The following is a 24982-nucleotide window of genomic DNA, read 5'->3' as shown; positions in this document are numbered from 1 at the left end:
CCAAGAAGTTTAACAGCCTTCCTTCATTCTGTCCTGCTTTTTCTGTTCCCTTTAGTTCAAAATGGCACTGTCTTTGCTGGAAAAACCCATCTCTATTCCTGGCCTCTGCTGAGATGGCCGATTAGGTCCATGAGTTACACCCATGACCTCTTTATCAAATGGTTATTCAGCCACACCTTTCATACTCCCTTCAGAACAAGCTTTGTCATGTTTTGCAATGTAGATGGGCTGAGAATTTTCCCAGTCTTCAAGCTCTGGCTCCTTTGTGTTTAAAGAGTCTTCCTTTAATTCATCTCTCCTCTTGCATTTTGCTAGAAATAGTGAGAAGGACGCTAGTTGCACCTTCACTATTTTGCTTAGAAATCTCCATTAAATATCTAATTTCATCACTTGTAAGTTCTACCTTCTATGAAACACTAGGACACAATTCAGCCAAGTTCTCTGCCACTTTATAATAAGGACTGCCTTTCCTCTGGAGTCGGGGGCCTCTCTACCTCACCCTGATGACTCTTCCCTCTATGACCATGGTTTAGCTGTGTCTTTCTAGTCTGTAATAAGACTGTAAAACTTACTAAGGCTTGGTGTCCTATTTTGTCTCCATGACAACCCTGGATGGTAGGAGACCATTAGTTTTCTAGGGCCACCATAACAAAGTAGCCTGGCCTGGGTGACTTGAGCAACAGAAGTTTGTGTGAGATCACGAAATCAAGGTGTCAGCAGCATTGGTTTTCCTTTCTCCTTGGCTGTTGGTGGTTGACTTCTCCCTGTATCTTCACATGGTCTTCCCTCTATGGCAGCCTGTGTCAACATTTCCTCTTATAAAGACACCTGTCCTAGATTAGAGGACACCTAATTTTTTCATTTTTAATTATCTCATTAATTTACCTCATTATCTCTTTGAAGACCCCCATCTCCAAATATAGTCACATTCTGTGGTTCTGGAGGTTAGAACTTCAATGTAGGGATTGGTGGTAGAGGGCAGGTAGAGGAGCACAGTTCATCCCTTACCAGAGGGCAAGGGCTGTTACCCTTACTTTACAGCCAGGAAGTGAGACCTGGGGTCAGTCCTTTCTGAGTCCACCCAGTCACTGGGACTGAGACGAGCCCCAGGCCCTGGACTCCTAGTTCAGTTCTCTTTCCACAGCACACCTCAGCCATAGGGTTGGGCACACTTTTGCTTGTTGGGAGAGGGGCATCTTCAGGAGACCTAGACTTAGAATTTATCATTGGTCTTACTTTGAAAGCACTGTCATTCTCCGCCCCCCCCCCCCCCGCCTCCTGTCTTAAATTTGATTTCCCTAAGAGTAGGCCATGATTTATAGTTTATTTGGGACACAAGGCCAGGAACCACTAATAGAGGAGTGGGAAAGTAATACAAGGAAGAAAAGCCAGACTATGAAACATGCATGACTGAGGAGGATACTACTGGGGGCCTCTGGGGCTCAGTCCTGCTGAGGCACTCTGGGAAACTGTGTACAGCATGCCTCAGTGGTGTCTTCCTAACACCCAGGAATGAGGGAGGTGGGCTATTCATAGATTCCCGATGGTCGTTGGTTGAAAACTGATCCCCTGGGGTGTCAATTCCTCCAGAACATCTGGCATGCCCTGGGGAAGGCAACTGATAAGTATGCTTTGGCCTGGAGGGTGCTAAGGCACTGTATTGGTTATCTAAAGCTGTGTAACAAATTACCACGAACATAGAACTTAACACATTCATTATCTCACCATTTCAGTGGGTCAGGAGTCACACCTGGGCATGGCTTAGCTGGGTCCTCTGCTTTAAGCTTACTCTCAAGGCAGAAATCAAGGTATCAGTCTGGGCTGGGGTCTCAGCTGAAGGCTTGGCTGGGGAAGGATCTGCTTCCAAGCTTACATGGTTGTTGGCAGAGTTCATTTCCTCTAGGACTTTTGGACTGATAACCTCAGTTTCTAGCTGGCTGTTGGTCAAGTGTCACCCTAAGTTCCTTGCCATGTAGGTCGTCCTAGCATTTCTATTTGATTGATCAAAGCATGCAAACCAAGAAGGTGATCGAGAAAGTCAGCAAGTTGAAGAATCTTATGTAATGCAATCACAGAAGTGGCATCCCATTCCCTTTGCTGTATTCCATTGGTTAGGAGAAAGTCACAGGTCCTGCCAGCACCTAAGGGGAGGGGATTACCCCAGGACACGAATATCAGGAGGTGGAAACACTGTGGGTGTCTGATATACTGCCATCTGCTCTCTCTATAAGTTATTGCTGGCCAGAAACATTTTTTGTCAAGAGACCTGGGGATTAGAAATAATTTTACTGCAAAAAAAATTTTTTATTGCAAACCAGTCAGAAAATCTAATTTTAACCTGGCTTTGGAGGCTAGCCAAATGTGATTTTTTCTGGGTCTGACATGGTGTCTTCTATGTCCCTAGTTAAGGGCTAGGTAGCTTGAGCTTTTTGTGGTGTGGACTCTGAATTCTAGCGATCTTCCCAGGATAGCCTATATAAGACAACTTTTGAAAATCCTTTTTTCAAGTCCCTTTGTTGGATTTCAAAGTGAATTTGGAATTGAGCAAGAACTTCAGGAACTTCAACTAAAATTCCATATAGGCTATCAATATGGAAATTTATATGTTGAAGTCTTGATTCCTATCTGATATTGGAACAATTCCTAAAGCCACAGGATGGTGCTAATCTTTCCAGCACTTGTCACATTCAGGTGGCATCTAAGAGAAGCTGGAGGATTTATTTTTTTTAAGACTGAGGAGTAGAAGAACAGAATCACTTTTTTGGGAAAAGAATGTATATCAGCCTATCAACTTTATCAGTGACTTGTACTAGTTCTAGTTCTGCTCTTTATTATTTTAATTTTTAGAGGGCATGAGTCGGGGAGAGGGGCGGAGGGGTAGAGAGGCAGCGGGGGGGGGGGGGGGGGCGGGCACGGGAATCTTAAGCAGGCTCCACACTCAGCATGGAACCAGATGCAGGGCTCAATCCCATGACCCTGGGATCATGACCTAAGTTGAAATCAAGAGTTGGATGCTCAACTGACTGAGCCATGAAGGTGCGCCAGTTCTACTTTTTTTTTTTAATTTTTTTTTTTTTTAACGTTTATTTATTTTTGGGACAGAGAGAGACGGAGCATGAATGGGGGAGGGGCAGACACAGAATCGGAAACAGGCTCCAGGCTCTGAGCCATCAGCCCAGAGCCTGATGCGGGGCTCAAACTCACGGACCGTGAGATCGTGACCTGAGCTGAAGTCGAACGCTTAACCGACTGAGCCACCCAGGAGCCCCCAGTTCTACTTTTTAAAGTTAATTTTTTTGTCCCCTCCAAGAAGCCATGTGCAGGGTAGTGGTTAGGGCTCATAAGCTCTGGAGCCATATTGCTTGAGTTTGAATCCTGGCTCAGCCATCCACTAGCTGTGTGACCTTGAGCAAGTTACCTAACCTCTCTGTGCCTCAATCTTTTCAACTGTAAAATAGGAATAATAATAGTACTGACCTTATGGAGTTCTTGTGAGGATTAAATGAATAAAAATGCAGGTAAAGCCCTCAGAGCAGTGGCAGGAGCCAACAAGAGTTTGCAATTATTAGTTTGAGAAAGCTAAATACTATATCATGAAGTAATATATTTGAGTGATGGAGATGACTTAAGGGGATTTATGAAGCCTGTTATTTCTGGACTAAACAAAAATTCTCTATTCTTTTTGAGTTCTATTTCAGAAAAGGGCCCACCATACCTATGATTTCAGGGCTCTGGAAAAGATGTTCCTGATTCCCTAGATATCATCACTCAGTACCAAATATCACTTACAAAATACATCTAAAATTAAATATAGTGCATAGCCACTTGAAGTGTCTCAATAAACACATCACTTCCTGGTTCTGGCCAGACAGACCTTGGGTCCTATTAGCTGAATTGCTTGTAATTCTAGCAGGTTTTGACAGGTGAATGGGGAGAGGGCTTGTGGACTCAATTCTGAAAGTGAAAGGGGAATGAATGAGAAAGAGGGGATTGAGACTTGGGGGGTGGGTGGAAGGGTTGGAAGAGCTACAGCAGAAAGACACAGTTCTAGTGTCTCAGAATATTTTTCAGTTCTGGGGTTGTTGTGGGCATTTTCTCTTCTACATCACTAGTAGCTCACATAGAGTGGCATTTTTTAAATGTTAGTGTATGAAGGAATTACTAGGGATGCTTATTAAAAATATGGATTCCTAGGCCTACCTCCAGAGATTCTGATTCTGTAGCAGCACTGTGGCCGGGTCTGTGGTTTTTATGGGAGTGTCTTAAGGCCATGGTGCCCTGGAACCTACAGGGAGCAAAGGGGCCATGAACTGGTTGGGGAAAATGACCAGGGGGCTTTTCTGGAAACCATACTTGCCCTGCATTCACATTTTTAAAAACAGAGTAAATGCTGATTGGGGGAGCTGGTGAGATTATGCGGGTCTAAAGTCCCAAGCAACCACTTGATATGCCTACTCTGAGGGCATATTAAGAAACACTGTCAGAAAGTAGAAGTGGGAGATGTCTTAGGTACACTGTCATTTTACAGAGTAAATGCCCAGAAAGGTTAAGTGACTTCATCAAGGTCACACAGCTAGTTATTAGCAGGTCTGAAACTGTAACCAAGTATTCTGTTCTCCATCCCCTTCCCCATTCACCATTCACTAAACACCTGTTCCCTCTGGAATGAGGAGAGGGGGTGAGAGGAGGAAGTAATGAGAATTGGAAGGAGCTGGGCTCACAGTTCCAGAGAGTAGCACAACAAAAATTTTGCTCTAGTTGAAAATGGACCTGGCAGAGGGATAATTTTGGCTCAGAATTCAAATGGTCAACAATTGCTATTAAAATCGCTAATAGTTAATTTTCTAAAGGCAGATGTCCTTCCCAGACAATAAATATTCCAGCTGCAAGACTTTTTTCTTTTATTAATCCCAGGGAGGATACATCCTTTAAGGGAGCTCACGTTTCAGATTTTCTTCCTAGCTCTTGGCTCTTGCGGGCAGTTGGTGGTGCCGGAGTGGACGTGAGCAGAGGCCGAGCGGCGGGACTGCGGCAGCGCGGGCGGCGCGCGCTGCGGGTGGGGGCACTGCAGCACCGCGGCCCTGGGGCAGCCGGGCAGTGGCCCGCTAGAGGGGGCGCTGTGGGCGCCGCCAAGCGTCCTTTTGTCAGCGCACTCGGCCAGGAGAGCTCTCATTTCCTCCCAGCCTCGTGCGGGAAATGGATTTAATTCTGACGGCAGGGCTGTAAGGGACGAGCGGGAACGAAAGCCTTTTGTCAAGGAGTAGCAGCCTCTGTCGTCTGTAATTACCACTGACGCGGAGAAGCTGCATTGCTGGTGGAATTCCAGGCAGCTCTGACAAGTGTGGGGCTGCAGGATGGGAAGAAAACATTGCTCTGCAGATTAGCTGGGTGCATTAAGCAGACACTCAAAAGACAACAACAACAACAACAAAGCAAAACAACAGCCCACAGTGGAAGACCAGGAATGGATAAGATGCCGTGCAGGAGGTAAGCCCGTCTTGGCAACGGGTATCATGAATTTTGCCTTGGTTTTGTTTCTTTTAATGGAATTTGAGACCCCTACAGCATCCCTCCACCGTGAGAGAGCTGGTTGGTCCAGATTGGTGAGCGTCTGCTAGTGTGGGTGTCTGCGATTCACCCTTCCCGGCGGCTGTGTGTTTCATGCCTAAAGGTTTCTGTTGACGATGTAACGTTGGAGGTTGGAAAGCGGGGCTAACTGGCGTTGGCCTCTGCATGAGGATGGTTGGATGCCCTCACTCCGAGCGCCACGCCTGACAGGTGGGGCTTTCTTCTGGGGTCCGGGCTGGCGGGTGGCAAGCGTTGTTGCCTCGCGGGGGCCGCCCCTCCCTTCCCTTCCTGCTCAGCCGACGCCCTCCCGGGGAGCCGTGCGGGGGGGGGGGGGGTGCTCGGCAGGCTGGGCGCGTTCCCCCGGGCGTAGCTAAGGCTCGAGGCGGGGCATTGTGCCGCAGCTGCGGGGCCAGCAGGCGCGGTGTCGGTGTCGGCAGCCGCCTGCATTTGGAGCAGGGGAGCTGGCACGTGAGTGGGCCCCATTGGACTTGGATTTTTGTGCGACTCCACCACTTTGGAGGGGTAAAAAGCCACTGCCCCCAAGAGGTCTTGCCAGTCTGTTCCTCCTCTCTTAGCTTCCATCTTCCCTCCCCTCTCTTTTTTCTGCCTTCTCTCTCCTCCCGCCTCCGGGTTGGAGGCCACCCTGGCTCGGGGAGGTGGGGGTGGAGTGGGGAGGATGGGGGAGCGTCTGCCAGTTTTGAAATCGCGACCACTGAGCTACCAGGTGTTGGGGGGTGGGGCGGGGCATACTGCTTTAGGATGCCGATCAGGCGCTCTGTCTAGCCTATTGTCTTGCTTTTTCTCCCCCTTCCTTTTCTTCTGTAATCTCCACCCCTTGCCAAAGAGAAAGAGAAAGACAGAAAGCCCCAGGAGAGAGAGAGGGAGACAGAAGGGAAGGGGGGGGGGGGGAAGCCCCAGCCCACACCCTATCAAATTCTTTTAAAAATTGTTATGTATCTGTGACACATGATTATTACCCATCTGTTTCTTTACACCCACTCTTCCCTCTTGCTGTTTGTCGTCTAAGGTTCAACTGACTCAAATGAGCCTTATAAATAATAGAAATCAAGTCTCAGTTTGTTAAATGGACATCTTGTGCTTCCTGACTAAGCCCCAAGGAGGGGTTGGTCTGATGCCCTGATGGGAGGAAGTGATTGGAGAGGGCAGACCCACCTCCTTTCACGCCTAGTGTGTGGGTCTAGTTGAGGTACATGGGATGCATGTTTAACTTGTGCAGCAAGGGGTGTCTTTGTTAAATGGATTTAAACATTGGATTTCATTTTTGAGAAATGAAAAATGGTCCACATATGAAGTGAAAGTACTTTAAAAGAGTGAGAGCAGAGCAGAAACTGAAGTTTCAGACTTGCAAGTCACTCCAGCCGCAAGCCTATGAATAGCACATGCTACAGACTTTACAAAGGGGTTTAGACTGTTGGATATTTGGATTATAGCATTCTACCTTCATTCTGTAAGGTGATCAGACTTTTGTCAGTGCATATGGACCAAGATCATGCCCAGCCCTGCCTCCCTGTCTCTTCCTGCTGCTCATCTCCCCACCCCCAATAGCAAACCTTTTATTATTATAATTTCAATATATTTTGGAGAACCACTAGAGATAAATCATCCCTTGATCCCAAATCCATACATTTTTGTGGCAAGCCGTTTATTCTTTCTTGTCCAATTGCCTAGCCTTATTAGAAATCTGCCTGTTACATTCAGAATATACAACACTGCCTGAAATGACGCACTACATGTTGTTTCTAGGCTTGGGTTGAATTTGCCTTAAATGTTAGTAAGGTGCTGGAATTAGCAAATTACAGCTATTCTTAAGAGCCTACAGGTGATCAAATATGTTTGTTGGGAGAAAGTTTAGTGTTAAGGCTTTAAATATGTATATATATGTATATATATAAAAGACTTCAATAAATATATTTATCACAAGGACTTTAAGACCATTTACAGGGCTTCATAAATCATAGCAAGGGAGACTAACTTAGAAGTAAATGAGAAAGAAAAAACAAGACTAAGGGTAGAGGTATAAAATGGTATTAAGAATGAAGCTAATACAAAAATACAAGTGTGAGACCCTCTACACTTGCTAAGCGGGGAAATAAATCCAGCACTAAACTTTCGAGCATTTCATGGAAAAAGGGGACCTGACCAATCCATGGTTCATATGTTCTATTTATTCATTGATTCATTCACTCATTTGTTCACTTAACAAACACTCAGGACTTACTATGTACCAGGCTCTGTGCAAGGTGCAGGGACAGACATGGTCTCTGCTCTGACAGCAGTTACAGATGATTGCAAGGAACTGACATTCATCAGAAAACCTTGTATATATACGAATGTATAATTACAAATAGTGCTGAGAGCTGTGCAGAAAAAGCATGAAACAAAATGTCCCATATCTAGAACATAAAACACAGAAACTTGTTAAGAGAAGCACAACAATTCTTGATTCTAAGAGCAGAAAGGAACTTGTTGCAAATATTACAGTGTTTGGAATGATGTCTTCAATCATGTCCTTGTCAGCCACAAGGAGGTTTTCATACCGCTGTTTTTATAGTGTTCCTTGGTGTGCACTCATATTACTTCTTGGGGCTCTCAGAATATACATTTTGAGGGATCTGTGTCTTTTCTAAAATTAGCGGTTTTACTTCAGTGATAATATTTTTGTAATGTTTATTATATATTTTAAGAGCGAGAGACAGAGCATGAGCAGAGGAAGGCAGAGAGAGAGAGACACACACAGAATCTGAAGCAGGCTTCAGGCTCTGAGCTGTCAGCACAGGGCCTGACACGGGGCTCGAACTCATGAACAACGAGATCATGAACTGAGCCAAAGTCGGACGCTTAACCGACTAAGCCACCCAGTTGCCTCTTCAGTGATAATCTTAACAATAAAAATGTGTTCTGGATTATCTTGATGGCAACCCCAAAACCCATGGTGGGGCCTCTGTTTGCCTCTGCATCTTCCCGTGTGAACCAGGGGCAGGCCTGGTAGCTCAGGTCATGAGGCAGCGAGGAGTTTAATTAGAGGCACATGGAGAGAAGGGTGAGCCCACACAGGGCACAGGCTTGTCAAACTCAAAGGAACAACTCCTGGGACCAGTGCTATATTGGCAAGGAATGATGCTCTCATGCTGGTTCCGCCCTCATATGGACTGGGCTGTAGCCATTTATTAGCAGCAGGTGTTATAGTGAAAACACAATGACAGAGTTGCTGTTGCTGATTTCAGCAATAATTGGGTTAGATCTGTATGCAATACAGATTTAGTGACCTGTGATAACTACCTTATGTCCAAAACAATGAGACAGGTAACTAGGCATAATGATTGGGTGGAGCCAGACTGACTTCTAATTCACTTTTCTACTTACTAGCTGTGAAACCTGGGCAAATAACTCAACCTCTCTGTTTCTCAGTTTCTTCTTTTGATAATATGGAGATAAAGATGTGGTATTGATTTCATAGTGATATCACAAGGATTAGAGCTATTATGTGTGAAAGACTGGTAAAGTCTTCAGTAAAGTTCAATAAATGTTAGCAATTATTATTATCTTTATTAGTATGAAATGGCACCCACTTAGGTGGGTGGTTTTTAGCAGAATTTTAAATTATGATACCTGATTATCTTAAAGTAGCAAACACATTTTTGAGGTTATCAATATTGTTTTGCACACATGCTTTAGGAGTTGTCTGCATTGGTATTGTTGAAGCCAGGATTCAGATAGTGGTAACATGTAGTAACTGGGCCTGAGACTAGATCTTTCTGTTAAGCCCCAAATGGTGTCTTAATCTTAGCAAAACAATATTATCTGTTGTATAAAGTTAATTTTATTAATTTGACATTTTAAAGTTTGATAATTACATGTGCTTGTAAATTGGCTTTGGTATTTTAGTTATATAACTAGCTATTAATGCCTAGGTGTTTAGAACTGGCCTTTATGTGTGCACATATTTAATAAAAGTGATGTAGGTCAACCCTGGGTCCACGGGAAATTTTTCTCTTCAAAAGAGATAATTGTTTAGTTTAAGCATTTTGCACTGTGTGCAAGGACACACCCAAGATTCTTGGAATAGAATTTTCACTCTCTAGAAGAGAGATTGCAGCCCTAATATTTGACTCTATATACCTTGACTGCCATAGTTTTAGCCTGAAATAATTTTAAGACAGTAATACCAAAAACTGCCTCTGTTTTCAACAACAACAACAACAGCAGCAAAGTCCCCCAAACTCAAAGAGCACCTATGGAATGGCAAGCTTCCAGCAAAGATTCATCCAGGCCTATCTTCCATGATAAACTACATGTGAGAGGTTTGCCAATGTTATTGAATGAGGTGAAAAGAAAGTCTATTCTCTGTGCACTACAATGTTGGATTGTATAGATTAAAACAAGTTTATTGATTATATTCAAGTCTATTTTTATTTTTCTTTGTACCTAAGTGATCTGTCAAAGATTACAAGAAATATGTCAGTCTCCTACTATAATTGTGTTTTTGATAGTTTTCCTTTTGATGTATACATATCATAGACATATGCATTTATATTGTATTATGTTACACACAGGTTATATTTGATGCAGTATTACTTAGGGCCCTGATGGCTTTCCTGGGATGGGGGACATTTAGTGCTAAAACCAGGACATGCCAAGCAAAGGAAGACAGATCTATTTTAGTTGTAGAGAAGAGGGAGATAACAAACAGTGGGCCCAGATTCTTCAAGGACTCTCCAGAAGATATGGCAGAGATGGTGCCAGCCAACGTCAACCAGCCCATGATTCAATAAGGGGCACTCCTCAGAAAAAGGAATGTTCTCTCAGCTGAATCCTAGAATAATACTCAGGCTCAAAGCACCAAACCTGAGTGGGCTATGGTGTGGTCTGGGAGAGCGTGGGGGTATTAAAAGACTCTAAGAACTTTATCAGCACCTTCCACTTTGGGTATCTGGCCCCCCCAATCTTGATTTGTGCTGAGGGAGCCTCTGATAAAGTGGGGTTTTAACATAGCCAGCTTCAAGCCATATCAGTTCTAATCACCCCAACAGGTACAGCTGAAAATAAAGATAAATAAGTACATAAATAAATGTCATCTGGCCCAGCAGTAAATATCTCTAAGGTACTTGGATGTCACCCCACAAGGAACCTGGGTAAGACCCAGAGGCTAGGGAATTTAGGATGTGGTTGCCAGAGAACAAATATCAGTGCTCCATATGATATCTGGAATGGTCTTCCCTGAGCCAAGCCTTGAAGTGGATGAAAAAAACTTACCGAGCCAAATAGCAAATGCCTCTGGCTTTTATGAGTGACAGCTCTAAGGATCATTTGACATCCTCTACCCCATGCACCCCCCCCAACACATGCAGACTGCTGATTGAACCAGGTGTGGACCTGTGGGGACTTGGGATCTCAGAGCTGGTGGCCATATTAGGCCAAATAAGAGAGGGAGTCAGGGTGAGGAGGCCAAAAAAGAAAAAAAAAAAGAGAAGCCAAGCCCAAAACAAAACAACAAACCAAAACAGACATGATGCAATGATAGTGATAGGTCATCCCCCTACTTCCCGCGCCAATTTAGAGAAGAAGCCACTTGGTTTTCCTGAGGTGGCCACAGCAATTCCAGTTCTAGCAGCTTCCATGAGGCCCAGCTAGATTTTGGTTCCTATGTTGATGAGGTTGCCTTCCATCTTGCCTGGGCTAGTTTGCTTGGGTTTGTGTTTTATCAGCCACACTGCTCCTGGGTAGAACTTTGGGTTACTCTAGAGCCTCCCATTTGTCTTCCCTACATCCAACTTGAACTCCATCAATCCACAGTGATCTTGCTGAAACAAAGCAAATCTCAACATTACTTTCAGGATAAAGCCCAAACTCCTTGCTTAGATCTGCTTTACATCTTCTTCCTTCATACTCCACCTCTTAGGTAGGCTGACCAAGCATCTTTCTGGACATGCCCCTTCTCCACAGCTCCCCACCAGCTTCCACTCTTTCTCAGCCTCTTTCCTCCACCTTACATGCCCCCCCACTTTGTATCTGGCAAGTTGCTTCTTTCAGAAAGCCAACCAAATAGACAAACTTCTAGCAAGCCTGATTAAGATAAAAACAATAATACTAGAAATGATATATGGAACAAAGCAGAGAAGATTTGAAATCATAACACTATGCATTATTATATCCTAACGTGAAAATCTTGATGAAGTGGACGTTTTCACAGAACATATGAGCCACCACTATTTCAGAAATCGAATGTCATGTTTCTGGATGGGAAGAGTTGATATTGCAAAGATGCCGTTTCTTCACAGATTCTGCCACATGGATGGCAGCCTTCCCAGTAACCAGAAGTGATGCAGATTTCTTCCTATTTTTCTATTCCTTTGATTATTTTATGTGGAATTTTGAAAGGGTTGCTTAACTGCATATATTCCATTGCAAATCATTGTATTGAAGGGAAGGTCAATATGTGTGCATTTGAATGTCATTTATAAACTGTTTTTCTCGAAGAGCAAGTGAAGTTATTTAACTTTGAAATGCAAAGGGACTTTATGAAGACAGAATTTCACTTAACAAGGGACATGATTTTCAGCCCATATTTTATTATGAATTTCGTTATGTTTGCTTTCTTTACTCAGCATGGAGTCCATATAAGAATCTCTTGACTTTTGATTTTAAAAATTTATGGCGAAAAGATACTCGAAAAGTGAGGGTATGTACAGTTCTTTCTTCCTCTACTGTGTCAGATGGCAGAGCATCCATACTGATTATCTCAACAGTCCTTTATTTAGAATTTATTCGTCTTCCCTCTTAGCACCACATTTCTCTTAGATCTTTCCAACACCCTCATTTGTGTCCCAAATTAGCTACATCTGTTACCATAGTTATGCAGCTTAACCCATTCCATGCTTGTTCGTGCTGTGCTGTGCATGAGACTTCCTTTCTTGCGTTTCCATAAGTCGTACTGTTAGTTTTCTTTCTTCTTCTCCTCCCCCCCGCCTTTTAAACTGTTTTTAAGGCAATGCATATGCATAGTTAATAAATCAGACAGGACTGAAGGGCTTCTAACAGAAAGCAACAATCCCTGCCCCACCCCAAATCCTTATCTACATACTGGCAAACTGCTTTTAGCTGTGTTTCCCATTCTGCTGTAGTTCCCTCTGTATCTCAAAATAATATGCATACACTGCTGTTTCTGAATTTATCAACTTCAATCATCATCTAGTGATCTTCTGCCATGAAAGTCAAGGATGTAATTTATTTACATCATGCCTACTTCTCCTCACTGTCTTTCTCTCGTCATCCCTGCTGCTCCAGACAATGCATTTATTAAAATCTGATTTTTCATTCCACGGACTATTGACTAGGTCATTTGACTCTCTGCTGTGTATAACATAAGGCTATTACTGCCTCTTCTTGCCCTGCTTCCTCCTTCCCTCTAGCTTCCCTTTACTTTTGCATTATCAAAATTGATAAAATATTCCTTCTGTTCCATGGCCATAGTTGGTATCTATGATTTGTCTATAATTATGGTGATTCTAAAAGCTGAAAACTTTTAAACTGTTCATTAACTGGGTTGATATTGTTCACTGCACAATAAGTAATATGCTAGGATTTCATATCCTTTTCAGGGGATTTTCCAGCCTTTGGGCCCCTAGGTGGCAAACACTCACAGAGTGACCCTGGGGACACCATCACCACCACAGCTGCCCTGGTTCACCCCCTGTAGGGTGCAGTTTCTGTAAGACCCCTCCAGATCCCTCTGAGATACAGAGGGATCTATAGCTGAGCGCCTGGCCAGGGCCGTGTTCTGTGATTGAGCACAGGAGAAGCAGCTAGGGGGGGCCTGCTGCTCTACGGAGATGTGCAGTTTGCACCCCTTTATTCAGTCTCTTTTTTCTTCCTGCCCTTTATCATGCCTGCCATATCAGAGTATAGGACACCTTCAAGGCTCTGCCACAGATCATCTGCTTCCTTGGCTCCAGCATCCTCTGCCTGAAATTTGGGCTGAGGCTTCTTTTGCTTCAAACATTAGTCACCAGTTCTCCATCTGCTTTTTGTCCTCCAGAAAGTTGTTGAAATCTCTCCTCTGATAACCACCTGCTTTTACTTCGTCATTGCAGGGTTGTGCATTTTTCTTCCCTTATGATCAATTTAATGGAGACTTAGGAGAGAGAGAGGAACATAGGGATAGGTGGGATTAGGCCTGCCATCTTGAATTAGAAGCCACGGTCATTAGTTTTCATCAAGCCATGCATGGTAGCAATAGAATAAACTAGTGGCAATGACATGATTTAAATTCAAACTCTAGTGAAGTTTGCTCTTCTTTGTTGTGAAAACGACTTCAAATGTATGCAGTACGTATCAGCTCAATTCCAGTATCTTCTCACATCTAGAATAGTGCAGAAATACGGAAACATCCTTCTACTCCACTCTAAGATGAATGACTGCAGTTCTAACAAGCTCAGTTGTTTCTATTCAGAAAAGGGCAAATGGCAAATTAGAAGGGTTTGGCTAATAGTCTAAAAGAGCTTGGGATAAAATGAGGGCTAAGAGAAGACAGAAACTTCTCTAGGGACCCTGGGTTGTCGTTATTGCCCAGGTGCTAGGGAGATCATATGTCAGAGTTGCCAGTACTCGATTTAGATGCAGAAAGTAAGGAACTAACACAGAAAGTTAATGAACTCACTAACAGTGTGCATCCTCCAGGGAAAGGGACTGCTAGCTTTTTTTTTTAAACCTGGTTGAGAAGGAAGGATTTGTGGGTACCAAAGGTTCTTTGTTCAGAAAGTAAATCTGGAGTTATGATGCACAAGAAATTTCAGTTGCCTCTATGTTTCCATCGAATTTGGAGATTATTGCTTCATTTTTCAGCCTTAGCGATGATCATTGGGACAGAACACAGTTTGGGGGCTCCTGCTTTATATATCTTAACTGTTAAAGTTACAAGCTGTGAAAACTGTTGCCAACTGTTTGAAGCCTGTACTTGTTATACTGAATATCTATCAAGATTAAGGATGTCAAAGAATTAAAATCTGCTTTTCAAAGTCTATTATATTTATGGATCAAATGATAACACCATCTATGATTTATCTCAAAATCTTTTTTATTGGGAGATGAGTGGATTGGGATGGACTACAAATTGCTAATTGTTGAGGTTGGGTATAATCTGTTATCTAAACTGGCACTTTTTAGAGTGAACGGAGGTGCTATTAATAATCACACTGGAACAAGAGGCATGACCCAGACACTCAGGAAAATTGTAATCTACTCTGAAGCTAGGTGATGGGTACTTGGAGTTCATTATATAGAATGCTTTCTAATTTTGCGTATTTTCAAATTTTTCCATAATTAAAAATGTCTACTGTTTTATACTCTTTGCTGTTTTATTAAGATTGGAGACTTTCATCTTAACCATGATGTTAAACATTAGTTAACTTCAAACACAAAATGAAAATAGCTAGAGAGTATTGTTAAAGGACAAATCTATTAATTTATAATAATGGGATAAAAATCCATAGATTCTTCAACTGGGACATCCAGGAAGCAATACTTAATTAAGTAGACAATGTTATAAAGCAGATCTCTAGCTTATTTATGCAAAGGAGCCTTGTTTCTATTGCTGAGTTGGGTTCATCAGGATTTTATGGATGGATGGGTGCATCCCCAGAAAGGTCAAGTCTGTTGGGAAATGAGGAGCAAAGCCAAGAAAGCAGCATTTCTATTTGCGGAGCAAGTCCACATGCTGATCTATAACTACTTTGGTGTCTCTCCTATTTGAGGTTCTCCATTACCTTTTACCTGCTAAAATAGTCTTTCAGAGTTAGAGTTTGAGAAAGAAAGGTCTCCAGTCTCATTTTGTAATTACCATGGTATGTCATCCCACAGTTTACTGGTATTTTTGCTTCTGTGCCTGTGAGGTGGTATGGCTGAGGTACGTGGATGAGGCAGCAAGGGTGGGCTCTTTCAGGATGAGTCATTTTGTTTCTGCCAGTAAGAGGGCCCAGGTGGTTGTGGATTTGGGGTGAGGTCCTTTTGCCCTGTTCAAGGAGGCCTGAGATGAATGACTGCCCAACTCCCAGATGGTACCCTGACAGGAGTACGAGGCAAGGTAGTATATAAATATGGGCTTTTTCAAGGCTAGAGTGCTGCTTCTGTAGGATCAGAAACCAGTTCTTTAAAAATGATTTGTTCTGATGCTGTTTGTGTTGCTAGTATAATTTACATAATTTACTTTTGTGTCCCCTGTATTATGCAAAAGAAGGTGACTTTTTAATTTATTTGCTGTGCTTTTTAAAGTCAAGCTTATTGAGCTATAATAAACATCATATAGTACAATTCACTATTCTTAGATGTATTGTTCTATGAATTTTGACAAATATAGACATTCTTGTAACAACCACCACAATCAAGATAGAATAAAGTTCCCATGTGCCCCTTTCTAGTAAATCTCCACCATCCACCCATGGCCCTTGATAACCACCCATCTGGTTTTGCCTTATCCAGAATGTCCAATAAATGGGATCATGCAGTGTAGTCTTTTGTGTCTAACTTCTTTCACTTTGTATAATCTTTTTGAGATTAATCCATGTTGTTACAAATATTAACAGTTTATTTCTTTTGATTGCTGCGTAATATTTCTTTGGATGGCTATACCAGTTTCTTTAGCTATCTACCCGTTAAAAGACATTTGGGTTGTTTCCAGTTTTTGATGATTATGAATAAAGCCACTGTACATATTGCCTTACAGATTTTTGTGTATTTCCATTCTTTCGGGTAAATAAGTACCTAGGAGTGGGATTGCATCGTAGTATGGTAAGTGTATTCTTAACTTTGTAAGAAACTGCCAAACTGGTTCTAAAATGTACCCCATTTTGCATCCCCACCAGCAATGTATGAGTTCTAGTTGCTCTAAACTTGGTATTGCTAGTTTGTTTTTTTAAATTCTAGCTATTATGATAGATATGGGTAGTATCTCATTGTGGTGTTAATTTGCATTTCCCTAATGTCAGTGACTCCGAGCATCTTTTCATGTGCTTGAATGCCACAGTATCTTTTTGGTTGTTTCTTGTCTTTTAAATGTCTGCAAGTTTCTGCCATTCTAACAAACAGGGGAAGGGATATTTCTTTAGTCTCAAAGGGGGAGCAGAAGCATAATGGGGGTAGGGAGGAGCCATATGGGGGGATGTAGGGAGAGTTGCCTAAGAGGAAGGTAATATAGAAGGGCTGGAGGGGGTGAAGTCAGGAGCTAGGGTATCTCATCCTTCCCTCCTACCCAGGCTGCTTCTTGAGCTCTTCCCTGGAGGATTTTGTGGTTTACATTATGAGGAACTACCCCCTTAGGAAGTGATGGAGGAAAGGAGGAAAACAGCTATAATATTGATCCATTTTTTTTTTTAATCCAAGTACTGGTCTTTATACATTTAGTTCAGTAAATATTTCTTTAAAATAGATGTTTGGCCCGGATCACCCCTTCTGTTAATTTTTGGGCAGAAGGGAAAGTAGAGTTACATAAACGTTCAAGAAAATGTATTTAAATTTGATTGATATAGGGACTCAAGGAGATATTTGTATACCCATGTTCATAGCAGCATGTTCACAATAGCTAAAACACAGAAGCAACTCAGGTGGCCACATGGAAAACATGGTGTGAATATATATATATATATATATATATATATATATATATATATATGGAAATTCTGACATATACTGTAATAAGGATGAACCTTGAGGATATCACTAAATGAAATAAGCCAGTCGCAGGAAGACAAATACACTATGATTTCACTTATATGAAGTACTTAGAGTAGTCAAAATCATAGAAACAGAAAGTAACATGGTGGTAGCCAGGGTCTGGGGTGGGGGAAATTTTCTAATGCCTTAATGTTTAATGGGTATAGAGTTCCAGTTTTACAAGATGAAAAGAGATCTAGAGATGTGATGGTTACACAACATTATGAATGGATGGTACACTTAAAAATGATTAAGATGGTTGGGGCACCTGGGTGGCTCAGTGGGTTAAGCGTCTGACTTCAGCTCAAGTCATGATCTCACAGTTTGTGAGTTCAAGCCCCGTGTCGGGCTCTGTGCTGACAGCTCAGAGCTTGGAGCCTGCTTTAAATTCTGTGTCTCCCTCTCTCTCTGTCATTCCCCAACTCACTGTCTCTCTCTGTCTCTCAAAAAAGGAATAAATGTTCAAAAAAATTTTTTTAAATGGTTGAGATAATAAATTTTATGCTATGTACATTTTATAGCAATAAAAATGTTTAATGTGATTGAGGCATATTAGCAACAATGAATAATTTATCACAGTAGTAGGTAAATTTATTATGGTTTGACTATGAGTATCAATTAGTCAGTTGACAAGTGTTTACTTAACACCCTCTATGTCCATCTACTGTTCCAAGTGCTGGGCATGCCTCTGTGAACTAGGAGATTACACTCTAGTAAGAGAGAAGAGGCCAATGTGGGTATTTGAGGAGAGGTGAGAAAGTAGGAAACAATCTCCTTGAAGAGTCTACACCAAGGAAGGGCAGACTGTTTGGTAATATTTAGAAATAATTTGAAAGGTGTAGAGAGAGTTTTGAAATAAGTCTAGTTTGCACAGCTGTGTGCAAAGGTCAACTATTCAAATGTATACTAGAAGCAAGGCCTTGTAGCATTTGACCAAAGGTAGGGCTCTTTGAGGTGAGAACAGCAGAGGAGAATGGAAAAGAGGAATTTGAGGTATTTTGCAAGGGGATTATTACCTAGTGGAACTAGTTAATGTAAGCAAGATAAGGAAGGATGTGAAGAGTGGAGTTTGAGGCTAGATAGTGAAAAAATGAGCAGAAGTTCACAGAGACATTGGAGAATCAGAGTAGATGGGCTAGAAGGAGATGGTCAAGGAGGAGGATGTAAAATCCAGATGTTGGAAATGGTGCACTTATTGGCGGCAGCAAGATCTAGGGTATATAACCATGGGAGTGGATGACTGAGACTGGGGTAGAAGGAGACATGGCTGGCATGAGAGGCCAAGGAAATGTGAGGCTGGGTGTTGGGTGTATCACCGCATGGGAATGAATGTTGAAATCATCAGGAATCAGAAGGCCTAGTGACCCAGGGGAAGATGGTGAAGTCATCCGTGAGTGAGGGGAATGACCAAGAAAGAGTGATGGAGGATAGCCACAAGGGGGCTGATGGGAAGCCTGTCCAGTTGGGAGCCATGGGCTTCCAAATAGAAGGAAGTGGCCTTAGGTCGTACAGAGGCTATCTACACTGTGCCAAGGCCCTGAGTATGTGGGATGTGTGCTGTGAGAGAACAGTGAGCTCAGAGGAGAGTGAGCCTTTGGATTTTTTATTTTTGGATCACAGAAATGGGCTTTATGTAGCTGGATTAGGGAATCCTGCAAAGAATTATGGGATTGTTCAATGAGCTTGGCTTCCAAGGAGGAAGGAAGGTAACCAAGGAGGCATTAGTGACTTTGGGCTTGTTCAAAACTCAATTAAAGGCAATTAACAGTATATGGTGTTGTTTATGAAAGTGCTAGTCTCATGAGAGATCTCCTAGTAGTTCTTGGGGCATTGTGAGAAGAGAAGGAAAACTTCCTTTCTTGAAACATCTTGTGTTTTCATGTCATTAATTCCTGCATTACCCCCAGCCATGCATCTCATGGAGGGGACAGAAGGCTTCTGTCCTTCCATATCACCATCTTCCTGTGGCTCTGAGATGACTCTCTTGTCTAGCCTTGCTCTGCTGATGGTGACCTTTAACATAATAAACTGCCACAGGAAAAATAAGGATTGACGGAGAAGATGTACTTTTTCATAATTCATGCTTACGCATTAGAACAGGACATTTGGGGGGGGGGGCGGGAAATGAAGCATGTTATAGGAAAGTGTGGGTTTTCTTCAATGCCTGGCCAAAAATCTCAAAAAAGTACTCTGTACTACGTGGTAATCCTGAGACATTCACTTTCCCACTCTCCAAAATGAGTATTTCACTCCTCTTTTAAAAAAAATATCCTCTCCTCCCACTCCCACACATCTTGCTAGGTGCCTCCAATTTCATTGAAAGACAGAAGCAATGAGCTGAGTGGTCCTACTTTTATTAGGCACCATCCTTTCTCTGGGATCTGGGCCCCCTTTCCTCGTACCTTCTCAAAACCACCACTCCAGCAATTGGTCATTCTTTTTTTTTTCCTGCATTGTCAGCTCCTCCCTACCCGCGCCCCCCCCCCCCCCCCCCCCCCCGCCTTTCAACATCCCCATTGGCATTCAGGCATGCTCTAGTATCTCCTACCTAAGTATCCCTGCTACTACCCCATTTCTCTCTTTATGTTCTCAGCAAAACTCCTTGCAAGAACTGCCTTGCTCACTGCCTCACTTTCTCTTCCCCACTGTCTACACATGGGCTTTTGTCCCCTCTCTGCTACTGAGGCTGCTCTTGTCAAGGTCATTAGTGACCTCCTTATTACCAAGTCTAATGGTCTCTTCTCTATTCTTATCTTACCGACCTATCAGCAGCTGTCAACACAGTGGACCTCTTCTTGAAACATTTTGTTGTCTGACTTTCTGGTACCCTTCACTCTCCTGGTTTTCCCTTGCCTCACTGGCTGTTTCTCTTTCTTCCTCTGTGGAGTTCCATTTACCTCTACTAGACCTCTGAATGTGGGAGACTCCCATGACTCTACCCTGGGCCCCCTATTCTCGCTTCCCCCAGGGGAGCTTTTCCAGGCCTTAGCTTTAGGTTCTGGTCTAAAGCTACATCTGGTCTCTTTTTTCTGAGAACTCTAGCTTAGTGCTACTTAGTCTTTATTGTGCATACAGATCACTTGGGAATCTTGTTAAAATGCACACTCTGATTCCAGTGATCTGAGGTAGGGCTTAAGATTCTGTATTTCCAGGGGCGCCTGGGTGGCGCAGTCGGTTAAGTGTCCGACTTCAGCCAGGTCACGATCTCGCGGTCCTTGAGTTCGAGCCCCGCGTCAGGCTCTGGGCTGATGGCTCAGAGCCTGGAGCCTGTTTCCGATTCTGTGTCTCCCTCTCTCTCTGCCCCTCCCCCATTCATGCTCTGTCTCTCTCTGTCCCAAAAATAAATAAACGTTGAAAAAAAATTAAAAAAAAAAAAAGAAAAAAAAAGATTCTGTATTTCCAACAAGTTCCTGGGTGATGCTGAGGCTGCTGGTCTTGGGATCTTATTTTGAATGGTGCTGAGCAGTGAGGCTACAGACTTGTATTCCCAACTGCCTCCTTGACGTTTCTACATGGACGTCTTACAGGTAACTCAGATCAAGCCTAACAACCCTAGCAGAGTCTTAATTTCTTTCCTCAAACCCACTTTTTTCTGTATTACATTATCTTCCCAGTTGTTCATACCAAAAATCTTGGAATTTTTCTTGGTTTCTCTATTTTCTTCACTTTCCCATCCAATCTATCAGCAAATTCAATTGGCTTAATTCTCTAAAACATATCCCAAATCTTTCACTTGGCTCCACCATAATAGTTGTAGCTAAAATTTATTGAGCACTTTCTACATATCAGGTTGTGTTAATGATTTGTTATAGACTGAATGTTAATGTCTCTCCAGAATTCATACATTGAAATCTAATCCCTAATACAATGGTATTTGGAGGTGGCGCCTTTGGAGATGATTAAGTCATGAGGGCTCTGCAATAATGAGATTAATGACATTATAAAAGAGATCTCAGAGGGGTGCCTGGGTGGCTCAGTTGGTTAAGCATCTGACTTTGGCTCGGTCATGATCTCATGATTTGTGGGTTCAGGCCCCGCTTCGGGCTCTGTGCTGACAGCATGGAACCTGGAGCCTGCTTCAGATTCTGTGTCTCCCTCTCTCTCTGCCCCTCCCCTACTTGTTCTCTCTCTCTCTCTCTCTCTCAAAAATGAACATTTAAAAAATAAATAAATAAAAGAGACCTCAGAGATCTCCCTTGCCCCTTCTGCTATGTGAGGACAGTGAGAAGACAGTGGTCTATAAACTGGACAGCAGGCTCTCACTAGACACCAAATCTGCTGGTGCCTTGATCTTGGACTTCCCAGCCTCCAGAACTGTGAGAAATAAATTTCTGTTGTTTATAAGTTACCCAGCCTATAGTATTTTGTTATGGCAGCTTGGGCTAAGACAGTGCTGTGTTTTTGTATTTATTATTAAAACTCTAATCGCAACAATTGTATAAGGTCAAGTATTATTAATCTCATTATTTAGATGAGGAAAACTTATTTCTAGGTAATGCTACATAGATGAACAGTTTAAAAACCCAATTTACTCTTTTGGTTTATTTTTCTCCTTTGTTGTAAATATGGTTGTCAATAGGGCTATTGATATACTTAGAGAATTATGGAGATGTTATTTTAAGGTTTTGGTGTCCTTGCTAAGCACAAATTATATTGCAAATTCCATAAGTCAACGTCCAATTCTGTGCATCTTCCAGAATTTATAGCCTCTTTTGCATTCTCAAACCATTTTTGGCAAGGGCTATATGCATTTAAAATGCTAAAAATATTTGTGTCTGATAACTATAATATTGTGATGCACCTTACAAAGACATTGTGTCTTGTGCATCCTTGTGCAAAGCAGGGATTCTTTATTTTCACCCCTGAATTTCTGATAACCTATAGGATACATTGACAACACAACCTTCAAGCTCCAGGATGTATTCCTTTCCTAAGCTTACTCTGTGTTGGTCAGTTTCAAGAGTATTGCACTGTGTTGTCTTTCACCCTTACAACCTACGATGACAATTAGCTGGGGTTCAGGAAAAAGCAGCCTACATGGTCTGCTAGACCATGGTCTTATAGATGGAAAGTAGTGCATATGAAGAAAGTCTCAAGAATGTGGGGTTGTTTAGACTGGAGAGTAGGTTGAGCTCTTTGCTACACTGTTAATGTTAAAGGAAATTCTTAGTAAACTTGTTGGTAAAATAAAGACATCTTTTGTAATGGGAGTAATTTACTTAGCTTTATTTTTTTTTATCATTTTTTATAAGTTTATTTGAGAGGGAGAGAGCAGGGGAGGTTCAGAGAGAGACGAGGAGAGAGAATCCCAAGCAGGCCTCATACTGTCAGTGCAGAGACCAACGCGGAGCTTGAACTCATGCACCGTGAGATCATGACCTGAGCTGAAGTCAAGAGTTGGGTGCTTAACTGACTGAGCTACTGAGGTGCCCCAATTTAGTTAGCTTTATAAGTGTGAGTTTCTCTTGAGGGTGGGAAAAGGAGATACACAGTCATCATTATCCTGGTAATTAGTATTACGCCTTTCTCTAGACAACCAGTCCTCTCTAAGAACGTCCAATATGCCAAGGCAAACATTACACCAAGCATAACACTTCAGTCTTTTCTCTTGCTCAGTTATAATATCCTAGGAAGTAATATTCTTGCATATAAATGAACTCAGGAAAGCTCTAAAAGGACCCCCAACCATTAACAAGGGGCTGCAATTCTTTATTTCTGAGAAACATGCATCAGATGTTCCTATATATGAGAAATGCTCCCACTGGAATTCTGGCATGTCAAAGCAGAAGGAGCCATGCAGACCCTCCAGTCCACCCCTGGAGTTCTAGAGAACACACAGATGAAACTGAGAGAAGACAAGGCTCTGACCCAAGGTGAGGCCATAATTACTGGCAAATCCAGGGTTGCTGAAAAGTTATTCTTCAGGATTTTCTGTCCATCCGTCCTCCCTCCCTTCAAAAAAAAAAAAATTGTATTAGAAGCATTCAGAATGTCAACAAAATAGCTAAACTTTTTTTTTTGCAATTACAGAGTGGTACTCAGTTAATACAACAACAGTTTTTTAATGTTTATTTATTTTTGAGCGATAAAGAGAGAGCAGGGGAGGGGCAGAGACAGAAGGAGACACAGAATCTGAAGCAGGCTCCGGGCTCTGACCTGTTAGCATAGAGCCCAACGCAGGGATGGAACCCATGAACCATGAGATCATGACCTGAGCTGATGTCAGACACTTAACCAACTGAGCCACTCAGGCGCCCCAAGAACAACAATTATTTTGTATAAACTGCATCAGAGACCACTGAAAATGAACCAGCTACCATCGCCATATATAACTAATTAGTGCTATGCACCAACAGGAACCTGCTTTAAATTTCCATGCCAGTTTACAACCCCCATACCGACCAGGCAAAGTTAGTGGCTATTGAAGATACCACCAGGATAGGTCTACCTGAAGACTCATTCGGTAGTGTGTTAACTATACAAAAAAAAAAAGACCCTGTACAGTTTATTTATTTATTTATTTTTTCAACGTTTATTTATTTTTGGGACAGAGAAAGACAGAGCATGAACGGGGGAGGGGCAGAGAGAGAGGGAGACACAGAATCGGAAACAGGCTCCAGGCTCTGAGCCATCAGCCCAGAGCCTGACGCGGGGCTCGAACTCACGGGGCCGCGAGATCGTGACCTGGCTGAAGTCGGACGCCTAACCGACTGCGCCACCCAGGCGCCCCGACCCTGTACAGTTTAAAAACAAATATTACACAGTCTTACATTTCAGTTTTTTTCTTTAAAAGCAGTGAGCTGTGTACAGGAAGGGGGAGGGGTTAAATGTTTTATAGACCAGAACAAAAAACTAGGATGAACTTGTTCATCTTCTTCATCTTCCTCTCTTATCTTCCTTGTCTTCCATCTTTTTCTTGCTTTTTTCAGCCCTGATGACTCCCTTTTTTGCTGTATCAGGCTTTCCTTTGGCTCAGTATGCAGCAATAGTCTTTTTATATTTTTCCTTCAGCTTAGCAGCCTTCTTTTCATAAGGATGCGTGTTCTTTGCGGCAGTGTGATTCCACACCTCTCCAGTTTCTTTGCGGCATCACCAACGGATAGACCAGGATATTCTCTTTTGGTTTTTGGGTGATACTCAGAACCAAACAAGAAAAAGGCCGAAGGAGGCTTCTTAGGTGCATTGGGATCCTTGAACTTCTTTTTTGTTTCTTCTTTAGAGGGGGATGTAAGTTTTAATTTACTCTTTTATAACAGGCTTTGTCTGCCTTTACCAGGTCTTCACATTTTCCTTTCTTTTGAGCACATGGGCCTCCACCTCTTTGAGCACTCCTTAGAAAATTCTGAGCTGACTGAAGCATCTAGGTGATTCTTCCTGTGCTCCTCTCTGCAAGTTTGCATATGATGACATTTTGCCTCTGGGCTTCTTAGGATCTCCTTTGCCCATGTTTAATTATTTTCCTCAATGTGGCAGAGCCGCCCAGTGCCCGTCTGGCTCTCACTTGCCCCAGTGCTGCCTCTGTGGAGCTTAGGGTACTGCGGTGGCTGTCCAGGACCTTTCTTTCTAAATGTCAGCTTCTTCCTTTTTTAATGTTACAGTTTTCAAGATCCTATTTGGTTTCAAGGGAAAAAGACAGGAAGAATGTAAGTTCCTTGTAAGAATCTTAAATATGGTAGAGGAGACGGGTGGG

The 24982-nt window shown here is 42.6% G+C and overlaps 1 protein-coding gene and 1 pseudogene across 6 annotated transcripts in view; one reads left to right on the top strand and one right to left on the bottom strand.

Annotated features, from left to right (window-relative positions):
- Positions 1 to 4945: 4945 nt before the first annotated feature.
- LOC113603119 (high mobility group protein B1-like) lies at positions 4946 to 24854 on the bottom strand (annotated as a pseudogene).
- ADD2 (adducin 2) overlaps positions 5056 to 24982 on the top strand; it is a 104583-nt gene continuing 84656 nt past the window's right edge. For 2 of the 6 annotated variants that reach the window (XM_027072254.2, XM_027072253.2), the window contains exon 1: positions 5056 to 5487. The gene's annotated coding sequence lies outside the window, so the exon portion shown is untranslated. Of the gene's footprint in view, positions 5488 to 5606; positions 5779 to 5921; positions 6037 to 6073; positions 6115 to 24982 lie in introns of those variants that run through there. The other 4 variants (XM_027072255.2, XM_053200731.1, XM_053200734.1 and 1 more) reach the window with 4 other exon arrangements.

The sequence above is a fragment of the Acinonyx jubatus genome, chromosome A3, assembly GCF_027475565.1.
Source record: "Acinonyx jubatus isolate Ajub_Pintada_27869175 chromosome A3, VMU_Ajub_asm_v1.0, whole genome shotgun sequence".
Taxonomy (NCBI): Eukaryota; Metazoa; Chordata; class Mammalia; order Carnivora; family Felidae; genus Acinonyx; species Acinonyx jubatus.
The sequence above is the reverse complement of the archived record's forward strand: the minus strand, read 5'-3'. Positions and strand labels throughout refer to the sequence as shown.